At 43.4% G+C, this 18,621-nt stretch overlaps 1 long non-coding RNA gene across 1 annotated transcript; it reads left to right on the forward strand.

Moving 5' to 3' along the window:
- Positions 1-3,983: 3,983 nt before the first annotated feature.
- On the forward strand, positions 3,984-18,397 carry LOC132542787 (uncharacterized). The gene is made up of 2 exons (XR_009553761.1): positions 3,984-4,739; positions 16,285-18,397. It is a non-coding gene; the product is annotated as an uncharacterized LOC132542787 (long non-coding RNA).
- The last annotated feature ends 224 nt before the right edge of the window (positions 18,398-18,621 follow it).

Here is an 18,621-nt window from a genome sequence, read left to right on the forward strand (position 1 = left end):
TGGAAGTGCTGGGGATTCAACCTGGGACTGTGAAGCCTCAAGTATGAGAGTCTTTTGTAGAATCGTTATACTGTCTCCCTGGCCCTGAGTGAGTCAGTCTCTCCCTCCCTGCCTGCCTCCAGATAAATTTTATGTACTCCCTCCTGGCCTGAAGCCTTTCATCTGCAAAGCATAAAACTACATGGACTTGGGAGTTGGGCAGTAGCGCAACATGTTAAGTGCACGTGGCGCAAAGTGCAAGGACTGGCGTAAGGATCCCAGTTCGAGCCCCCGGCTCCCCACCTGCAGGGGAGTTACTTCAAAGGCAGTGAAGCAGATCTGCAGGTGTCTGTCTTTCTCTCCCCCTCTCTGTCTTCCCCTCCTCTCTTCATTTCTCTCTGTCCTATCCAACAACGACGACATCAATAACAACAGTAATAACAACAACAATAAAAAACAACCAGGGCAACAAAAGGGAATAAATAAATATTAAAAAAAAAACTACATGGTTTACTCATCTTTCTTTTTAGAAGCTGAGAGACACCCAGTAGAGTATGGCCTTAACTATGGCTTTGGGTTTTAGTCATAGAACAAGGGGAAGCCCCATGTTGTTATAATTGTACTATGTTCTTTCTCCCTGTGTCTCTCAACATCTCAAATGGTATTGTTAGCCAGGGAACAGTAGAACTGCAAGTAACATGTATTTGTTTGATAACTGAGAGAATTCAACCCCATTGCAGCCTATGTGATAGTGGACATCAAACCCAGGCATGCAAGTCCTGTATCAGCTAAGCCATTTCTCAGAGGTCCCAGGTTCAATTCCTAGAACCAACAGAAGCCAGGGTTGAACAGTGTTCAGATTATGCCTTGTGGCCTAGGAGGTGACAGTGTGTAAAGAGACCCCGAGTTTAATCACTGGCAATATATGATCCAGAGTGATACTCTGGTTCTCTCTCTGCCTCCTCACTAATAAATCTTTTAAAAAAATTCTATACGGGAGTCGGGTGGTAGCTCAGTGGCTTAAATGCAGGTGGTGCGAAGCACAATGACCGGTGTAAGGATGCCGGTCCGAGCCCCTGGCTCCCCACCTACAGGGGAGTCGATTCACAGGCAGTGAAGCAGGTCTGCAGGTGTCTTATCTTTCTCTCCCCCTCTCTGTCTTCCCCTCCTCTCTCCATTTCTCTCTGTCCTATCCAACAATGGTATCAATAACAATAACTACTACAGCAACAATAAAAAGACAACAAGGGCAACAAAAGGGAAAATAAATAAATAAATATAAAAAAATTCTGTACATACAGAGTGGTTAGCATTGCATTGTCTTAAAGATTGAGTGAACTAATTTATGTAAAACATTCAATGTGACATGCAGTAAGTACCAAATAAATGTTAGCTGTATTTGGAGGCTGGAAGAGTAGGTTAGTGCTGATTATAAAATGCCACATGTTAAGCAAGGAATTTGGACTTTAGATATAAAGTGCAGGGTGCTATTTAGGGGTTTTAGAAATAGAGTGACTTGAATGCACCTGTTTGCCATTATGCTGGCAAGTAGGGAGATAAGAGAAACAGAAAAGAATAAGCCTCCCATACCACTCTTGTGGGAGAGTAAAGGGAATATTCTCTTACCTCATGTTCCTTCTTTGCCTCATACCTGAAGACCATTTGAACATCCTTACCTTTTCAAAAAAGAGAATCATCCCTTCTCAGATACTTGAGCTGCTTGATAGTAAAATAAGCTACTTGACAGTAGAATACTAGGCCTATCTCTTTCACCCACCCTGAATTGAAGGCCAAAACTCCTATTTGCTTTTGCATAGCCTGGGATACATACATGCATGCATAACTAGGACACTTGTTATTTTTTTAAATATTTATTTATTCCCTTTTGTTGCCCTTGTTTTTTATTGTTGTAGTTATTTGTTAGGTCTCTTCTCTCTCCCCCACAGCACAGCCTGACAGTTATTGTTGTCGTTGTTGGATAGGACAGAGAGAAATGGAGAGAGGAAGGGAAGACAGAGGGAGAGAGAAAGATAAACATCTGCAGACCTGCTTCACCTCTTGTGAAGCGACTCACCTGCAGGTAGGGAGCCGGGGGCTTGAACCCTGATCTTTGCACCACCTGCGCTTAACCCACTGTGCTATCGCCCAACTCCCTTTTTATATATATATATATTTGAAAGAATCAGAACATCAGTGACACATGCAGTGTCAGAGATTAAACTTGGGACCTTATGCTTTAGAATTCGATACTCTATCCACTATACCACTTCCCAGGCCACCTTTTTTACATTTTTCATTGATTTATTTATTACAGATAAAGAAGGAGTGACATCACAGCATGGGTGTTTCTTCCACTTCCATAGAATCTCCCATATGGTTCTGGGGCTCAGACCTGGGTGGACACATGGCAAGGCATATGCTGGTAAGCTATCTCTGGCCCCCTTTTGTTTTTTGTCACTGGGGGGATTTCACTGCTCCCAGCAGACTTTTTGTTTTCAGATAGAGAGGAAAGACATCATAGCACCACTTAATGCTTGTGGGAGTCGGGCAGTAGCGCAGTGGGTTAAGCGCAGGTGGCACAAAGCACAAGGACCGGCGTAAGGACCCCAGTTCGTGCCCCCGGCAACCCACCTGCAGGAGAGTCACTTCATAAGCAGTGAAGCAGGTTTGCAGGTGTCACTGTCTTCCCCTGCTCTCTCCATTTCTCTCTGTCCTATCCAACAATGACAACAACAATAACTACAACAATTAAAAAAAAAAAAGGCAAGGGCAACAAAAAGGAATAAATAAATATTTTTTTAAAGTTTTTTTTTTTTAAAAAATTAATGCTTGTAAAGCTTCCCCACTGCATAATGATTCCTTGTTGTCACCAGGGGCTTAAACCCAGGTCCTCATGGTAAAATGTGTGCTCTCCCAGGTGGACTGTCGCCTAGCCTGTTTGGTTGGTTGGTTGGTTTTGTTTTTTAATCAGAGCACTGCTTAGCTCTGGTCTATAATAGTTTGGTGGGATTGAACTTGGAACTAAAGAGCCTCAGGCATGTGAATATTTTACAAAATCATGCTATCTCCCTCACCCTTGTTCTTGTTTAAGATTTATGAAAGGTGGATTCGGGCAGTAGCGCAGCGGGTTAAGCACACATGGTGCAAAACACATGGACTGGCATAAGGATCCCAGTTTGAGCCTCCAGCTCCCCACCTGCATGGGGAGTCACTTCACAGGTGGTGAAGCAGGTCTGCAGGTGTCTATCTTTCTCTCCCCTCTCTGCCTTCCCCTCCTGTCTCCATTTCTCTCTGTCCTATCCAACAATGACATAAACGACAACAATAATAATAACCACAACTACAAAATAACAAGGGCAACAAAAGGGAAAAAAATAGCCTCCGGGAGCAGTAGATTCATGGTGCAGGCACCAAGCCCCAGCAATAACCTTGGAGGCCAAAAAAAAAAAAAAGATTTATGATGAAAGGTGAGAGAGAACCAGTGTGTCCGTCACTCTGGTATATGCAGTGCCAGGACCAGTGTCAAACCCAGGACCTCATAGTTTTGTGTTCAGTGCTTTATCTAGTGGGCCAGGTGGTGGACACACCTGGTAGAGGACATGTGTCACTATAGCCAGCAAGCAGGGGAGGAGTTTGACAAGCAGTGGAGCAGTGCCACAGGTACGCATCTATCTCTCTGTCTTGCTCTTTATCAAAAGGGTTGTTGCTGGGGCTCTGCACTATAATCCACTGCTCCTGGTGGGGTTGTTTTGTTTTATTTTGTTGGGTAGGACAGAAATTGAGAGGGGATGAGGAGATAGAAAGAAAGACAGACGCTTGCAGACCTGCTTTGCTGCTTGTGAAGTGTCCCCCCTGCAGGTAGGGAGCTGGGGCATGGGCTCTTGTGTTTTGTAATATGGGCACTTAACCAAGTATGCCATTGTCTGGCCCCCAAATAAAAACTTTTTAATGCTTTTATCATACTGTGTCACCACCCAGGCCACTTGGTTTTATTTTTTAAAATTTACTTCTTGGGGGTCAGGCGGTAGCACAGTGGGTTAAGTGCACATGGTGTGAAGCCCAAGGACCAGCATAAAAGTCCAGGGGAGTTGAAGCAGGTCTGCAGGTATCTATCTTTCTCTCCCCCTTTCTGTCTCCTCTCTTTTCGATTTCTCTCTGTCCTATCCAGCAATGACAACAGTAATAATAACAACAAGGGTAACAACAGGGGCAACAAAATGGGAAAAATGGCCTCCAGGAGCAGTGGATTTGTAATGCAGGCACCAAGCCCTAGCAATGACCCTGGAGGCAAAAAAAAAACAACAAAAAACTTCATGCGGGCTGGGGGCACAGCCTAATGATTATGCAAAGAGACTTTCATGGCTGAGGTTCCAAGGTTCCAGGTTCAATTCCCAGCAACACCATAAGCCAGAGCAGTGCTCTGATCTCTCTTCCCCTGCTCTCTGTATCTCTCACTAAAGTAAATAAAATAAAATAAAATAAAGATTTACTTCATGAATAAAAGGGAGTGGAAACCAAAGCATTGCTGTAGCAAGTATCACTAGGAATCAAACCTTGTATATTGCAAATTCTGAGCTCTGCCTACTAAATCACAACAAAATTTTTGAGTCTCACTGATAGAAACTTTGCTCCCAAGGAATTGTTCAGTAAAACTTTTACTTCTCCACTTTAAATTCTTACCATGCACAAGGACCCAGGTTCGAGTCCCCGGTTCCCACCTACAAGGGGAAAGCTTCACAAGTGGTGAAACAAGGCTGCAGGTGTCTCTCTCTGTCTCCTCTTACCTTCTCAATTTCTGACTATATCTATCCAGGCAGGAAGGCTTTTTAAAATTTTTCCTTTTGTTGCCCTTGTTTTTTTTTATTGTTGTAGTTATTGTTGTTGTTGTTGTTATTGATGTCGTTGTTGTTGGATAGGACAGAGAGAAATGGAGAGGAGAGGGGAAGAGAGAAAGATAGACAGCTGGAGACCTGCTTCACCGCCTGTGAAGTGACTCCCCTGCAGGTGGAAAGCCAGGGGCTTCAACCAGGATCCTTATGCCGGTCCTTGCACTTTGGGCCACCTGCGCTCAACCCACTGCACTACTGCCCGACTCCTGCATGACAGCTTTTTACATAAACATTAAGCTATCTCCCCAGCCTTCAAGTTTAGACTTTTTGAACTGGCAAAGATCCTGATGACAATATTAAGAAGAAAAATATGGTAAAATCCATTATAGTGGGAACGCCATTATGTTAAGAAAAGATATCTGTGTTTAATTGATGAATGTTTAAGTTTCTTTTTTTAAATTTTTTAATATTTATTTATTTTCCCTTTTGTTGCCCTTGTTGTTTTATTGTTATTATTGTTGTTATTGATGTCATTGTTGTTAGATAGAACAGAAATGGAGAGAGGAAGGGAAGACGGGAGGGGGGGTGCCGGGAGAAAGACAGACATCTGCAGACCTGCTTCACCGCCTGTGAAATGACTTCCCTGCAGATGGGGAGCCGGGGGCTCAAACCGGGATCCTTAGGCTGGTCCTTGTTCTTTGCGCCATGTGCGCTTAACCTGCTGTGCTACCGCCTGACTCCCGAATGTTTAAGTTTCTATGTACTTCTTAAGTAATTAGTATTAACTCCAGAGAGAGGAAAGAGAGAAGCTGACCATCATTCTGGCATGTGTGCTGCCTGGGATCGAATTCAAGACGTTGTAATTTTAAATCCAGTACTCTAGTCACTGTGCTGCTTTCTGGACTGCCACTGGTGCTTAAAGTATCTCAGGAAAGGGAGTCAGGCTATAGTGCAGCGGGCTAAGCGCAGGTGGCGCAAAGCACAAGGACCGGCATAAGGATCCCGGTTCGAACCCTGGCTCCCCACCTGCAGGGGAGTCGCTTCATAGGTGGTGAAGCAGGTCTGCAGGTGTCTATCTTTCTCTCCTACTCTCTGTCTTCCCCTCCCTCTCTCCATTTCTCTCTGTCCTATCCAACAACGACAACAACAATAATAACTACAACAATAAGACAACAAGGGCAACAAAAGGGAATAAAAAAATATATATCTCAGGAAAAACCCAGAAGGCTATAAATACCATAGCCTTGGGGATAGCTAAGTGGTATACTCCTGGCTCTCTATCTTTCTCTCTCTCTCTCTCTCTCACACACACACACACACAAAATAATAAGTAAATCTAGTTAAATACTAAGAAAATTCCATTGTCCCTGAGAAAGAAACTAGAGATTCGCAGATGGGGATGGGAGACTTTGCCTTCCCTTTTCTTAGGCTCCTCTTGTTCTCTGGAATCGCCTTTCTGGTCAAGAAGACCAGGACCTGAAGAGGTCTCTTGAGCAGAAGTTCCCCGGGCTTGCCTTCATGCAGCCATCTTGGCTCTGTGCTCGGGGATGGGAGACTTTGCTCTCTCTTTCCTATGTGATCTTGGAGGAGATACGTGGTTTCTTTGAATTTCATTAAAGGAGAGCTTGGCAACTTGTGTGGTGACTCAGCAGGGAGAGCACAGGACTTGCAGGGGTGAGGGCTCTAGTTCTATCCCTGGCAACACGTATGCCAGAGTGATGCTCTAGCTCTGTCTCCCTCTTGTGAATTAGTAAGTCTTTTTATTTATAATTATTTTAATTATATTTATTTAAAAGATTTTATTTATTAATATGGGGAGGTGGTCAGAGCATTACTCAGGTACACGTGATAGCAGGGATAGAACTCAGGACCTCATGCTTGAGAATTTACCTCCTATATACCATTATCATTTTTAGTATTAGTTCTTATCTATGTATGTGAGGGAAGGGGAGGGCAGGGGAGGAGAGATTGAAAAATAGAGAACCAGTGGTCCTGGAGGTGGTGCAGTGGCTAAGGCACTAGACTCTTAAGCATGAGGTCCTGAGTTCAATCCCTAACAGCACATGTACCAGAGTGATGTCTGGTTCTTTCTTTCTCTCTCCTATCTTTCTCATTAATAAATAAATAAAATCTTTAAAAAAAAAAAAAAGAAAAGAAAAATAGAGAACCAGAGCATCACTCTGGCATATGTGGTGCCAGGGATTGAATTTACCACGTGCTGGAGAACCCAGTGGCTTATCCACTGTGCCACCCTCCCCCCGCCACAATGAGAGATTGCAGCTCTCTTCATTAAAGAGCCCCCTCCCCTCTGCCCCTGCTTGAAGAATCAGGAACATCTTCAGTCACTGGTCTACAGCCAGATGTGCAAGGGGTTTCTGGTTCTTTGGTCTTTGAGACAAATAGAAGAAGACAACCCAGTTCGTTCTTCCTTCCTCCCTTCCTTTCACCCTTTCACCAGAGCACTGCTCAGCTGTGACTTCTGGTGGTGTGGGAGATTCAACCTGGGTCCTTTGGAGCCTCAGGCATGAAATTTTGCAGAGCTATTATGCTATCTCTCCAGCTCTATTCTTTAGAGTGAAATACAGAGTGAGAAAGGGAGAGCAGACAGACAGACAGGAGATGCACCACTGCACCACTCCACCTTCCATCAAGTTCCCCAGGCCACCCAGCTGCTCTTTAAGGCTCAGCTCAGCTCAGCTGTCTTCTGCAGGAAGCCCTAGCTGACTGCCAGTCCAGGTCAGGTACCTCTGGAGCAGGGAGGCCAGCCCAGACACCAAATGCCTGGAGGGCTCTTAGGTGGATGCAGGCATCCTTCATTCTTTTCTTCTTGACCTGTATGGTTCTTGGGTATTTGCAGCACTAGCTAGCTAGGCCAAGTCTCTCCCACTTAGAGGATGACTCCTGTTAGCCTCTGGCCACAGGTTTTTCTTCTGCCAATTCCACTGATAGGCCCTAGAATAGCTAGCTTCTGGCCACAGGTTTTACTGCTAATTCCAATGGAGAGTGGTAAAGCCAGTCTTCTGCCAGGGCCCCGCCAGGGAGCCGCCTGGAGGAATTTTTTTTTCTCTCTTTTTCCAAAAGAACTGCTCAACTATGGTTTATGGTCATGCTAGGGATTGCACCTGGAACCTTTGGTGCCTTAAACATGAAACTCTAAATAAAGTTTCTCCCTTCATTGTTATTTTTTATTTTCAGTTAAAGATTTATTTATTTATGAGAGACTGGAGGAAAAAGAGAACCAAAACTTCACTCTGACACATGAGATGCTAGGGATTGAATTCAGAACCTTATGTTTTAATTTCCAGTGCTTTATCTGTTGCATTACCTCCCAGGCCACTTTTCCATTTGTTTATTATTATTTTTATTTATTGGATAGAAACAGCCAGAAATTGAAAGAGGAAGATAGACACCTGCAGCATTGTTTCACCACTCATGAAACTTTCCCTCTACAAGTGGGAGCCAGGGGCTTAAACCCCGTCCTTTGTTCACTGTAATAACATGTACTTAACAAGTTATGCCTCCACCCCACCCCTTCTCCCTTCATTTTTAAGCTCTTATTTCTGGATAGGGATATATAGCATAATGGTATGCAAAAGAAGTTAATAGGGGGACCGCGACAGGGCAGTGACACACTGCATTAAGCACACATAGTATCAAGCGCAAGGACCTGCACAAGAATTGCAGAACAAGCCCCTGGCCCCCCACCTGCAGGGGGCTCGTTTCATAAGCAGTAAAGCAGGTCTGTAGATGACTATCTTTTTCTCTTCCCTCTTTATCACCCCCCCCCAATTACTCTCTGCCCTATCCAATAAAAAACATAAAATAAAAAATAGGGGAAAAGAGTGGTCTGGGAGGTGGCTCAGTGGCTAAGGGACTAGACTCTCAGGCATGAGGTCCTGAGTTCAGTCCCCAGCAGCACATGTACCAAAGTGATGTCTGGTTCTTTCTCCCATCATTTCTCATGAATAAATAAAGTCTTTAAAAAAAGAAAAAGAAAAACAAGAAAGAAAGGGGAAAAAAAAGTAAGAAATGGCCAGGTTCAGTTCCAGCACCACCATAAGCCAGAGTTGAACAGTGCTCAGGTTTAAAAAAATAATCATAATTTAAGTTCTTAGTTCAATTCTAACTCTGTGCTCTGAGTGTTATGTGCAGGACACTACTTATGTCTCATAAACAACTCTTTGAAGAAAAAATTATCCCATGGTCCAGTGGTGGCATAGTGGATAAAGCATTAGATTCTCAAGTGTGAGGTCCTAAGTTCAATCCCTAGCTGCACATGTTACAGAGTGATATCTGGTTCTTTCTCTTTCTCTCCTCCTATCTCCACGAACAAATTTTTTAAAAAAGGAGAAGAATTATGCCAGTAAATTGATGCATATAGGTTGTTTAGTATTTTATTTTATTTTTTTGCCTCCAGGGTTATCACTGGGGCTCAGTGCCAGCACTCTGAATCCACTGCTCCTAGAGGCCATTTTTCCCATTTTGTTGCCCATGTTACCCTTGTTGTTGTTGTTTATTTTATTTTTACTGTAATTGTGTTTTATTAATTTATTTTTCTTTTCTTAAAAAAAGAAAACAAATATGGGATGATCTCACTCTCAGGGAGAAGTTGAAAAACAAGATCAGAAAAGAAAACACAAGTAGAACCTGAAATGGAATTGGCGTATCGCACCAAAGTAAAAGACTCTGGGGTGGGTGGGTGGGGAGAATACAGGTCCAAGAAGGATTCAGAGGACCTAGGATTCAGAGGACCTAGTGGGAGTTGTATTGTTATATGGGAAACTGGGGAATGTTATGCATGTACAAACTATTGTACTTACTATTGAATGTAAAACATTAATTCCCCAATAAAAAAAAAAAAGAAAACAAATTCCTCACCTGCAGGGGAGTTACTTCACAAGCGGTGAAGCAGGTCTGCAGGTGTCTGTCTTTCTCTCCCCCTCTCTGTCTTCCCCTCCTCCCTCCATTTCTCTCTGTCTTATCCAACAACAACGACATCAATAACTACAACAATAAAACAAGGGCAACAAAAGGGGAAATAAGTGAATAAATATTTAAAAAAATTAAAAACTAAAACATGTATAACTTTATTCCTCAATAAATTAATTTTTTATTTATAAGTGATTTAATAATGATTGACAAGATTGTGGGATAAGAGGGCTACAATTCCTACCACCAGAGTTACGCATCTCATTCCCTCCATTGGAAGCTTCCCTTTTCTTTATCCCTCTGGGAGCATGGACCCAGGGTCATTATGGGTGCAGAAGGTGGAAGGTCTGGTTTCTGAAATTGCTTCCCTGCTAAACATAGACATTGAAAGGTTGATCCATACTCCCAGCCTGTTTCTATCTTTCCCTAGTGGGGCAAGGCTCTGGAGAGGTGGGGTTCCAAGACACATTGGTGGGATCATCTGCCCAGGGAAGTCAGGTTGGCATCATGGTAGCATCTGCAACTGGTGGCTGAAAAGCATTAAGATATAAAGCAGAATAAATTGTTTAATGATCAGGAACCTAAAAGTATAGCAGGTAAGACTTGGGGTCTTTAGGAGTCGGGCAGTAGCAGCGGGTTAAGCACACGTGGCACAAAACACAAGGACCGGCTTAAGGATCCCGGTTCGAGCCCCCAGCTCCCCACCTGCAGGGGAGTCATTTCACGGGCGGTAAAGCAGGTCTGCAGGTGGCTATCTTTCTCTCCCCCTCTCTGTCTTCCCCTCCTCTCTCCATTTCTCTCTGTCCTATCCAACAAGGACAACAACAGTAACTACAACAACAATAAAAAAAAAAAAAAGGGCAAATAAATATTTTGAAAAAATTAAAAAAAAAAGACTTGGGGTCTTCATGTTGGAAGAAGCTAGGAAGTATATTTTAGCTATATTCCAATGGGCCTGTGACTTTACAAATTTTTGCCTGGACTGGACACCTAACATGCAGGTGGGCTAATATTATTGTCTGGGAGTGGTAGGAATTCTGTGGAGTTGTACCCCTCTTATCCTATGTTTTTTTTTTTTTTTGAGTGTTTCCTTTTTTTTTAGATTTTATTTATTTATCAATGAGAAAGATAGGAGGAAAGAGAGAAAAAAACAGACATCACTCTGGTACATGTACTGCTGGGGATCAAACTCAGGACCTCATGCTTTAGAGTCCAGTCCCTTAGCCACTGCGCCACCTCCCGGACTGCCTTTTTTTTTTTTTTAAAGTTATTTATTTCCTTTTGTTGCCCTTGTTGCTTTTTATTATTGTTGTAGTTATTGTTGTTGATGTCGTCATTATCGGATAGGACAGAGAGAAATGGAGAGAGGAGGGGAAGACGGGAGAGAAAGATAGACACTTGCAGACCTTTTTCATCACTTGTAAAGTGTTGTATGCTTTACATTGGGTTCTAGTTCTCCCCCGCCAAGAGAATTGGATCAGTCCAGTTAGTTTCGCGGGCCCACTTGGCCCCGCCCCTAGGAACCCCGCCAGAGTTTGAGAGTTCCAGAGTTGGAGAGGGTTCCAGAGTTGAAGGGTTAGAGAGAGTGCTTGCGCCGCTGCAAAGAGACAGCAGAGTTCTGTTTGGTGATTAGTTTGTCTTAGTTTATGAATCGTTGTTCCTGAATAAAGAAATACAGCTTCCCTGCCCAGCCGTATGTCTCTGGTCGTCTCTGTTACCCGCCCATGAAGCTAGCCCGGCCAGCAAGAGCCTGCTGAATTTTAACAACAGTAAAGGACTCCCCTGCAGGTGGGGAGCCGGGGGCTAGAACTGGGATCATTATGCCGGTCCTTGCTCTTCGCGCCATGTATGCTTAACCCACTGCGCTACCGCCCAACTCCCGAGTGTTTCCTTTTTATAAATAAATTTTTTTAAAAAAAAATTATTGCTGCGGTCCGGGAGGTGGCACAGTGGATCAGACTCTCAAGCATGAGGTCCTGAGTTCAGTCCCCAGGAAGATATGTACCAGAGTGATGTCTGGTTCTTTCTACCCTCCTATCTCTCTCATGAATAAATTCTTTTTTTAAAAAAAAATTATTGGGCAGGGGTAGATAGCATAATGGTTATGCAAACAGACTGTTATGCCTGAGGCTTCGAAGTCCCAGATTCAGTCCCCTGCACCACTGTAAACCAGAGCTGATCACTGCTCTGGTAAAAAAAAAAAAAAAGAAAAAATTTTTTTAACTATTGTCTGGGTGCCCCAGTATGCTTCCGTAGCCCCCATGTCCACTTGGTCGATTCCAAATTATATTCCTCCATAAGGATAATTTCTGGAACCATCCATTCCACCCCAGTTCCATGGCTGCCGGTTCTTAGCAACATCGCCCCGCCAGATATTCGTCGGGATGCGGCATCATCTAAGTTCATTTCCCACGTCTACGCTCGACCGGACCTGCCAATATACGCGGATATCTTCGCCCACCCTGTCCAACGCTTGACGTCTCGTCACCCAATCTGGTCCCCTACGCCTACACTGAACTTCTCTGTTCCAGACTCTTGGAAACAGAGTTGGCAGTCAGCTGAGGTAAAGAACAAACACCTCATCACAGACCCCTGCAAGCGTCAACCCGGCTTTGACCTAGCACGTTATGATTAGGCCCTCCTCAATCGCTATCGAACAGGCCATGGCTGGTGCGCCGCTATGTTCCATCGCTGGGGAGCCAGAGACGACCCGAACTGCCCCTGCGGCTCCAGACAGACTATGACCCACATAGTCAACGACTGCCACTTCTCCAGATTCAAAGGAGGTCTCGAAACTTTACATCAGGCTCAACCTGACGCTGTTGACTGGCTACGGAAGAAGGGCAAACGCTAGAAAAAGAAGAGGGAGACCAGATGGTAGCAGACCTGGTTAAGCACCGACATCACAGTGCACAGGAAAACAGGTTCAGGCCCCTGGTCCCCCACCTGCAGGAGGAAAGCGTCACAAGTAGTGAAGCAGGTCTGCAGGTGTCTATTTCTCTCCCTCTCTGCCTTCCTCACCGATCTCAATTTCTCTCTGTTTCTATCCAATAATAAATAAGTAAAAAAATATATTTTAAGTTATTGCCTGGTGGTCCTGGAGGTGGCACAGTTGGATAAAGCACTGGATTCCCAAGCATGAGGTCCTGAGTTCAATCCCCTGCAGCACGTGTACCAGAGTGATGTCTGGTTCTTTCTCTCCTTCTCTTTCTTTTTTTTTATGTTTATTCATTCCCTTTTTATTGCCCTTGCTGTTTTATTGTTGTAGTTATTGTTGTTGACGTCATTATTGTTGGATAAGACAGAGAGAAATGGAGAGAGGAGGGGAAGACAGAGAGGGGTAGAGAAAGACAGACACCTGCAGACCTGCTTCACCACCTGTGAAGCGACTCCCCTGCAGGTGGGGAGCCGGGGCCTCGAACCAGGATCCTTGCGCCAATCCTTGCTCTTTGCACCACATGCACTTAACCCGCTGCACTACCACCCAACTCCCTCTCCTCCTCTTTCTTATTAATAAAAAAAAATTTTTTTTTTAATTGTCTGGAAAGATTGTATCAGAGTTGGGAATAGGACCAGAAAGGTGGATCAGGGCAGAAAGTAACTCCCAAATATATGAAAAGCATATACATACCATTAACTGTAAACCCCATCAATCCTACCTGGAGCCCATGACTATTCATATTTCGCACAGGAGTCTGTGTAACCTCTACATCTCTACCAGTCTGAGCTCACATTCCATGGTCAGAGCTAGGAGCATTCTAAGCTGCACTCATTTCAGGACCTGTCTTCCTCGAGTGGCAGAGTATGTTGATCCAGCCTCCTTTTGGAGAGTGGGGCAATTTCTACCACTGTTCTACATGAAGGGCAAGGTCATACAGCTTAAGTTTACACCCCAATATTTCTACTTAAACTTAGCTACTTTCTCATCTCTCCTCTACAAAGAGTGATCACAAGATTATACTGAAAGTAGTTCCAGCTTTGGTGTCCATAGTGGGTGGATGCATGCCTATTGCTTAGTTTCCAGAATCCTGGAATTTAAAAGAATTAGAACCATCGCCTTCTCTTCAGACCCTTAAGTACCTCTTACTTTCAGTTTAATAGTCCTCGCATGTTTGAAGCTAGCAAGCATCTGATGAATATTTAATATCCTTGAGCAGACAAGCTGGATACAGCTCTCTGAGACAGCCGCTGTTGTGGGGGGGGAGGGGAGGAGGGAAATGCACTGCACTGCCTAACTGCTTGTTCCTATGTATCCTGGTCTAGTCTTTGCCAGTGCCTTCAGAGCAAAGACCTATGTTGAGCACTTGTACCTAGTCCTGATTTTTATGCCAGTTATGTCCTGATTGCTGTAAGAGACTATGCTTATGTAGCAAACCAACCCCTTTCTTGGGGGGAGGGCCTTAATGAGAAGCTGATAATCTTCACTGGCATAGAAGATCCATACACTAGAGACCTTCTACTCTATTGTCTTCTGGCCATATCACCCCCTTCCCTCTCCATTTTGGCTGTGTCTTTCCAGTAAATAAATAAAAATAAGAAACAAATAAATAAATAAGAAACTTACCTTGTGCTCTGATATGATTTTTTTCTTATATTTCTTTATTTTTTAAAACATTCTAATTCATTCATTCATTCATTCATACATTCATTCATTCATTCCCTTTTGTTGCCCTTGTTTTATTGTTGTAGTTATTGTTGTTATTGACATCATCATCATTGGATAGGACAGAGAGAAATGGAGAGAGAAGGGGAAGACAGAGAGGGGGAGAGAAAGATAGACACCTGCAGACCTGCTTCACCACCTGTGAAACTACTCCCCTGCAGGTGGGGAGCCGAGGGCTTGAACCAGATCTTTACACCGGTCCTTGCGCTTTGCGCCATGTGCGCTTAACCCACTGCGCTACCTCCTGACTCCCATATTTCTTTATTAATGAGGGAGAGAGAGAGAGAGGGAGAGAGAGAGAACCAGATATCATTCTGTTACATGTGCAGCCAGGGGTCAAAGTTGGGACCTCATGCTTGAGAGCCAACACTTTGCATATTGCAACACCTACTGGACCATTAATATGATAGTTTAAAAGCTGCTCTCAGGAGATTTGTGCATCTAGCCCCTTTCATGTCTTCCTTCTTTCCTTTCTTTTTTTCTTTCTTTCTTCCTTCCTTTCTTTCTCTCTTTTTTCCCATTCACTGTTATAAATTAAATACTACTGCCAGCTGGCAAGATAACTCACTTGGACAGTGTGCTTACTGTCATGTCCACAACCCAGGTTCAGGACCCGCACTCATGGCACTGAAGGGAATTACAGTGCTGTGGTATCTTCCTCTATCTCTCATTCACCTGGAGCAGTAAAAGCCCCTGTGACAACAGGAAAGAAGAAGAAAGAAAAAGAAACACTATTGTATACTAGGTAGTAGAGATTTGGTGGTAGCTGAATAAGACAATCCCCAATCTCATGAACTTTACAGTGTAATTAAGACAGACACTAAGCAGGTTGTTTCCACATAACAATACAACCTCCACTAGTCCTCTGTCTTCCTTTTCCAGGACCTGTACTCTCCCCCCGCACCCACCCCAGAGTCTTTTACTTTGGTTCAATACACCAAAGAAGGCAAATTTCCCCCCTTTTTATATCTAGAGGTCCTAAAAATTGATTCTGTAATGGATTGATCATGCCCAAGAATGAATAATATGAGATTTGATCCTTCATTTCCTTCCTCCCTTTCCTACCCTCTCTTCTTCCTCCTTTCCTTCCTTCCTTGCTTTCTTGTCACTGGGTCTTCACTGTTCCAGGCTGACTTTTTTGGTAGAAAGACAAAGACAGACGGGGCTGGGCGGTGGCGCAGCAGGTTAAGCTCATGTGGCGCAAAGTGCAAGGACCTGCATAAGGACCAGTTCGAGCCACCAGCTCCCCACCTGCAGGGGAGTCACTTGTGAAGCAGGTCTGCAGGTGTCTTTCTCTCCCCCTCTCTGTCTTCCCCTCCTCTTTCCATTTCTCTCTGTCCTGTCCAACAATGACAACATCAATAATAACAACAACAATAATGACTACAACAATGAAACAAGGGCAACCAATGGGAAAAAATGGCCTCCAGGAGCAGTGGATTCATAGTGCAGGCACCGAGTCCCAGCAATAACCCTGGAGGAAAGAAAAGAAATAAGAAAGAAAGAAAGAAAGAAAGAAAGAAAGAAAGAAAGAAAGAAAGAAAGAAAGAAAGAAGGAAAGGAAGGAAGGAAGGAAGAAAGAGACACTAAGTCACCAAAGCTTCCTTCAGTGTGGTGGGGATCAGACTCCAGCCTGAGTGGTGCCCGGGACAGAGCAAGCACACTACCCAGAGTTCCTGTTTTCATTACCTAACACATAGCAACGAGAACTCAGCAATTACGGTTTTCTATTTTCTACCCATCTATATACCTACAGATACTGAAGAAACAACTAGAATTGTGCTATGGAATGAGATTATGAGGGAGGCAGCGGGCCAAATGGGAGACTGGGAACCCCCCTGACATGGCAGCTTCATATTTAATTTCCTGCCTGTGTCTTTGCAGTAATCAGAGGACTCTGCAAACCAGTACTACCTGCTGTGTCAAGGCTGACTTGAGGACATTTGCTGAGCAAAGAGAAACCCAGGAGATCAACAATCTTTTCCTGCTTTTCCTCTTTAATCTGCTTGATGGACCCATAGAAAAGCCAGCCAGAATCCTCTAAGGTTTCTAGGCCCAAAATGGAGTTAAGAGTTAAACCTACTTAGACTTTAAAGAGCTGAAGGGTGCTAACAGTATCCCCAATATAACCTAGATCTGAAGAAACTGGCAAACCTCACTGTGCCACTCCTAGTCTACTTGCCTTATAAAAGTCTAGCAAAATTGACTGCAATGGCTAACCACCAGTCTACCTTGCCATAGTGGAGGCCAGTGTAGAAACCCGAGGGCAATACCAAAGGGAGGAACAACTGCTTACCAATTCTGTAACAGACTGAGGAAAGCCAAGTGGGACATTTCATTTACTCTAGGCAAGTTATTTAACCTCTAAGGTTGTTTTTTTTTTTTTTAAATCTTTATTGTTGATTACTAATCTTGTCCAAGAAAATACTGGAGGGTAAGTCTTTTCTGTTACACCTCTGTACTATAGCCCTTCCCCAGTAAATTATATGCCACAGAGGAACTGAGTAAAGATTTGGTCGAGTGATGAATAGTCCCACTCTGGTAGCTCCTTGAACTGTTTGTCCTAACGTTTTCTCTTTAAATATTGGAAAATCAGCCTTTGATAGACTTCTGGTTTCCTATAACCCAAACCCTAGGCCTATTTTTCTCTGAGATTCTTGAGAAGTTAGAAATGTCTAACTCTTCTATTGGGAATCCAAGGGTAAAGACAATTTGGAGAAACAGACAGACATTCTAGTGAGTTTGGATTCATTCTTAGCAGACTCTGAGGTATAACAGAAAGAGAAGTTAAAGTCCGTTGATTTGCTTTTTTTTTTTTTATTTAACCTCTTGCACCTGTTTTATCTTATTGAGTGCTATAAGTAATAGCTGACTTAGGGGTAGGGGAACAACACAGTGGTTTATGCAGCATGTTGATCTTATAAACCACTATGATGGTGCTGGGGACTGAGCCTGGGACTTCTGGTGCCTTAGGCATGAAAGTCCTTTTACCATATAACCATTATACTATCTCTATCTGCAGAAGTCCCAGGTTCAGTTGAGAGCACCACCATAAGCCAGAGCTGAGTAGTGCTCTGATAAAATAAAATAAAATAAAATAAAATAAAATAAAATAAAATAAAATAAAATACACCTAATTGATTAGGTGCTTTGTATGAGCTACTATATCAAGCATTTATTTGCACTGTTTAACTTAATCCTGTCCCTTGTACTCAGAGCAACAAGGATCAAGAGAGATGAATAGTGGTCCGGGAGGTGGCACAGTGGATAAGGCACTGGACTCTCAAGCATGAGGTCCTGAGTTCAATCCCCAGCAACACATGTACCAGAGTGATGTTTGGTTCTTTCTCTCTCTCCTATCATTTCTCATGAATCAATAAATAAAACATTTTAAAAAGAAAAGAAAGATAAATAACTGACCTGAATTAAAAACAAAACAAGCAAACAACAACAACAAAAAAAGGTACTACCAAATTTTATAGGTCATGCTACTAACCTGTTTGTACCTCTCACAGCCATATACAGTAAAGCATTATATTTGAGTTAAAGGTTTATCTAAAGGAATAAACAGGACATCTTGATTTACCCAGGATTGATATGTCTCCTAGAATATGGAGCCTTTAGTGCTAAAACTAAGAAAAGTGCCAGGTTACCCAGTTTGCCACCCCATGTTTACACTTAGATTCAGTCCATGACTGGACACTGAGGCCATATTTGTCTTGACTGCTTGTTCTCCTGGGCCTACTTTGTGGTCAGTGTTCCTTAATCTAAAATTCAAGAATCTGTTTCAGTTCAGCAGGCAGGGAAAGAGTTTGAAGTAGTAAGTTAGATAATCAGATGGCATGGTCTGGGAGGTGGCGCGGTGTATAAAGCATTGGATTCTCAACCATGAGGTCCCGAGTTCAATCTCCGGCAGCACATGTGCCAGAGTGGTGTCTAGTTCTTTCTCTCTCTGCCTATCTTTCTAATGAATAAATAAACAAATTCTTTTAAAAAATATTTATTTATTTATTCATTCCCTTTTTGTTGTCCTTGTTTTATTGTTGTAGTTATTATTGTTGTCGTTGTTGGATAGGACAGAGAGAGAATGAGAGAGGAGGGGAAGACAGAGAGGGGGAGAGAAAGACACCTGCAGACCTGCTTCACCGCTTGTGAAGTGACTCCCCTGCAGGTGGGAAGCTGGGGCTCGAACTGGGATCCTTATGCCAGTCCTTGCACTTT

This window comes from Erinaceus europaeus, chromosome 13 (assembly GCF_950295315.1).
Source record: "Erinaceus europaeus chromosome 13, mEriEur2.1, whole genome shotgun sequence".
Classification (NCBI taxonomy): domain Eukaryota; kingdom Metazoa; phylum Chordata; class Mammalia; order Eulipotyphla; family Erinaceidae; genus Erinaceus; species Erinaceus europaeus.